The sequence below is a fragment of the Lathyrus oleraceus genome, unplaced genomic scaffold (genome assembly GCF_024323335.1).
Source record: "Lathyrus oleraceus cultivar Zhongwan6 unplaced genomic scaffold, CAAS_Psat_ZW6_1.0 chrUn0131, whole genome shotgun sequence".
In the NCBI taxonomy this organism is placed as follows: Eukaryota; Viridiplantae; Streptophyta; class Magnoliopsida; order Fabales; family Fabaceae; genus Lathyrus; species Lathyrus oleraceus.
In genome coordinates, this window is record NW_026112522.1 from 32,501 (window position 1) to 37,126 (window position 4,626).

Genomic DNA, 4,626 nt, shown 5'->3' on the forward strand with positions numbered 1-4,626 from the left:
TGGCCATTGAGGGGCTCAGGTGAAGCAGATGAAAAGGAGATGAGGGGTGTGCCTCATTGCTTCTATCTCAAATCAGAGAGAGCATCAAAGAAAGTGTGGGAGTTCAGAAAGTAGGAACTCTCTCCACATTATTGACTCGATTAGATCTTGGGTATTTATCTCATTGCTTCAACCAGGTACTGGGAGCAAAGAGAGGACACACTGAATAGTGGGGGATAGATTACTTATCCCTACCTTCCACCAATTGCCTTACTTGAAGGACTTTTCCTGCTTAGGACAAATATAAACAAACACAGGCATTGCCTCTTAAGGAGGACTTCAGACAGTTTGCCCGGTCAAATAACAGACCGGGTCTCCAGACTACATGAAGAAGAAGTATTTATACCTCAAAGCTAATGCTATAAAGCAAAGCAAGCAATCAAGTTCAAAGAACTTAGGCAACTAAAGTACCTGCAAAAGTCAAACTTATTAGCAAACAAGTCAACAGTCAAAACCAAAAGAAAATGAACCAATAGTCACACAGAAGGACCAATTGTGCAAGGCACAAAGACTCAAGTATGAGTCACCTACAAAACAAAGTGTTAGCACATGATAAACAAACCAACTCAATCAAAATTGAAAGGTCTTTGGGGCATTGGTGCTCAGCCTGAAACAAATAGCTCAATTGTAAGCTCAGAAGACCACTAGGACTAGCCTAGGGTCAAAGATGAAAGAAAAAGGCCAAGGCAGCAAGCATTATTCAATCAAAGTCAACATCAATCATGTAAAAAGCAAACACAATTGGATTCAAACTTATATCATGCATCATGGTCATTTCATACACAAATGAATGCAAAGCATGGCAAGAGAAGCATACAAAAGTCAACAGCAAAGACTTCATTCAAAAGTCAACTCAAACATTTTCAAAAATTATGAAATAAATCACACTCAATCCTAAAATCCAACATGGTATACATGCAAAATTTCATGGCATTTGGATGAGAGGAAGGCAGTCAATGAAATTCATGAAGTCAAATCAAATTCAAGTAAGCATGGTGAAAGTCAACAAGCATAGGTCAACTTCAAAAAATCATATCAATTTGAAAACAGAAGAGAAATGAATGAAATTTACACCAATGCAAAGCTTGAGATGTCTAGTTATCACATATGAAATTTCATGATCATACAATAAGATTTGAGAATTCCACAAAAGATTTGGCAAGGTATAGCACAAAAAGTCAACAAATGACCACATATGGAAGAAAATTCTCAATCAAATGGAAAACAGCAAGATTAATTCCAAGAAAAATCATACATCAATTAGACATACAAGGGATCATTCATGCAAAATTTCAAGTGATTTGGATAAGAGGAAGCATGTGAACAAAAATCATACATTTGCCTACCATTGGTGTGACACAAATTGTCACACCCTAATTCAAAAATTCATATCTATCAAACTACAAATGCGAAATCCACAAACTTTATATGGAAATGAAGATCAATGTGTCTAGTTTCACCACAAAAAATTTTAAAGGCATTGGATGCAATATGAATATTTCACAATTGAAATGGTGAGATGTATCATTTTGGCATACATGTGAAGAAAATAATTATCATAAAAAAAATCCAGCCACTGAAAAATTAAATAAAATTCACCATAAAATAGTAGACATCTTTGTGATCATTATGCAAGAAATTTCATAATTTTTGGAATTAAAATGAATGAGAAATTAATTTTGGAAGTTGATGAATAATTGAGGCAAATCATGAACACATAGCATGGGATAAGGGTCAAACAAAGGTCAACGCATGGCCATTCAAACAAACCAAATAATTTGATTGGTTGGATTTCAATAGAACAGTACACACGCAGGGCAATTCAAACAAACCAACCAATCCAAGTTCAAGTTCTGGAAAAAAGTGTTGTTAGGGTTTTGTTCAACAACAACAGCACTTGTTCAAACTCAAGTTCATCATCAATGTTCATCTTTAATCAAAACTCGAATGGCATGGCAATCAGCAAGGCAATAACAATGTTCACGCAACATCCAAAACAGCCATAACCAAATACAACAAACACAATTCATGGATTTTATGGGCAGGGTTTAGGGTTTATGCAACAGCAAGTTTAACTTGTTCATGCTAATCAACATAAAACGAATACAAACAAAGTTCAAACACAGCCAGGCCATAGAATATTAACATTCAATGTGACATCAAAACAACACGAACCAAACACACTGCACATGAATTTCCTGGGCGGATTTCTAAGGTTTCAAAACAGCATGATTAGCAGCAACAATTATCATGTCAAATAAAACAAACAAAAGCAACAACATGTTTCGAAATTTGCAGCAGGGTATCATGGCATTCAGTACAGGCAGCATCATGATTTAGCACAGTAGGCTCATGCAATTTGAAACAGACAACAGCAGCAGTATTCATCATTCGACCAAACCAAAACAAATGACAGCATATAGCAGCATAGCATATTCAACATCCACATGTAATCATCAAAACAACTGCATTCATGGCATTAACAAAAACATCTCTAGCACATGGCAATGAGCATTACCAGCAGAACAGCATCATCATAACAGCAACATTGGCATTACAGTAGGTCTATACACTTATGTCCATCATATAATCAAAACAAGCTCATCATCAACATGTATCCTCAACCAAAATTCAAGAGGCATGGCAGCATATATTATCAGCATCATCAAAATAACAGCATGGTAATTGCAAGCAGTCAACAGCAATGTTCATCATCATGTAATCACTTGGAAACCAACAGAAACAACTAGTCATGGCAAGGAGGTACTGTCATCATGCAGTAAATACAAACAACAATAGCATCTGAATGTTTCACATAGATCTTAGGGCAATGTTCAAAACAGCAATAGCAGCATCAATTCATGTTTATGGTTTAACAAAATCAAAACAACAAAAAACGACCATCACCCAACAGCATATCATTTAGCAGGACATTGGTACAGGAGCAGGGTAATGAATTAATATCAATAACATGTAAATACATAACAGCAACATCCTCAAGCGTGTTCATGAATTCTGGTGACAACAGTGGTAGGGTTTAGCAGCATATAACCACACAATCTTCATGCAAAATTCTGAGCAACAACGACAACAACATGGTAGTAGCATAACATATTAAGCATCATCATTATCCGACCAACAAAAACAAATGACAGCATGGTCAAACAAATACCAATAACAACAGGCCTGATTTTGAGGGAAACAAACTGGAACAAGCTAGGGTTTTAACAAGATGCTCATCATCATTATGCATTCGAAATTCCATCATGCACAGAACAAAAAAATCAACACACCAATAGCATCATTAGACCAAGAATAAGCATAATCCAACACCCATTCTCCTTAAAACAAACTAACTAAAGAGCAGTAAACCAAAACACACATGAACATCAAATTTCAGATTGACATATCTTTACTAACAGCTAACCATTTTCAACAACTTATAGCTCACGACAATCAACAAAGAGGGATCTTCATGATATATGGTATGATTTGGACAAATAAGGAAGTCGAAAATCTTACCTAAATTGAAGAACTCGATGGTACAGTATGGTTTTGGTTGATTTGAATGCAAACAGGTGCAGGTCCACGTTTATGATGATGCTGCTTGAAGCCTCTTAGCTCAACAAAGCTTGATTAGGTCCAAATCTCTATCTGTCATTGGAGTGCTCTTAGAGAAAAACAGAATTCGAGCTGCAAAACAGGTGGTGAATCAAGCTTGCAAAAGGTTCTAAATGATGGTTATGTCGTGGAGGAATCAAGGGTGTTTGAGGTTTGTTGATGGTTTATGCAGAAAAAAGCCAATTGCCAAAACTGCAAGAAGAGAGAATGAGGTTTTTTTGGTCTGTGGAGGCTGTGAACACTAGGGTTGTTTGTGCAGAAAAATGCCCTTATATGTGCTGTTTAACCTCTACTAAGGACAAGCTAAACTTGCTTAAGCTTAATGAAGTAATTTGCCAAAAGTTGCTAAACTTGCATAAGTGTGAAATGGAGGTGTATTTGCTGAGAAATTGGGCTGCTACAGGCTGCAAAAAGGACAGTATATTTGCTGTTTTTGGTGGTACAGAAAAATGTTGTATGTGTTTTGTTTGTGTACTTCTATTTGCACCTTTTGCCAATTTTGAATTTTTATCCAAAATGATGATGGAATGATGGTATGATGATGGTTTTAAGCTTTGAGCAAGTTTCAAATATGGTTTAAAACATTTCCCAATTGGCAAAATGATGAAAAAGTCCATAAATCAAAAAGTCAAAGTTTGGTCAAACTTTGATTTTAAATGCAAAAGGTCCAAAAATGCCATTTTGAATGGTGAGGTTTTAGGTCATGAAATTTATATTTTTGGAAAGAGGATGAAAAATGTGGTTTGTAGGAAAAAACCCCACCAAATTTGGCCTTATGGTTTGAGAGTTATGGCTTGTTGAAGTTCAAAAATTGGTGAAAATGATTTGATCATATCTTGACAACCACACATGGGATTTTGATGTTCTTGGACTTTTTGAAAATGGGAAGACAAGATCTTCAACTTTCATGTTGGGCAAAAATTCATTTGAAGCTTGTATCATGATGTAAGTTTAAAATCAAGAAGT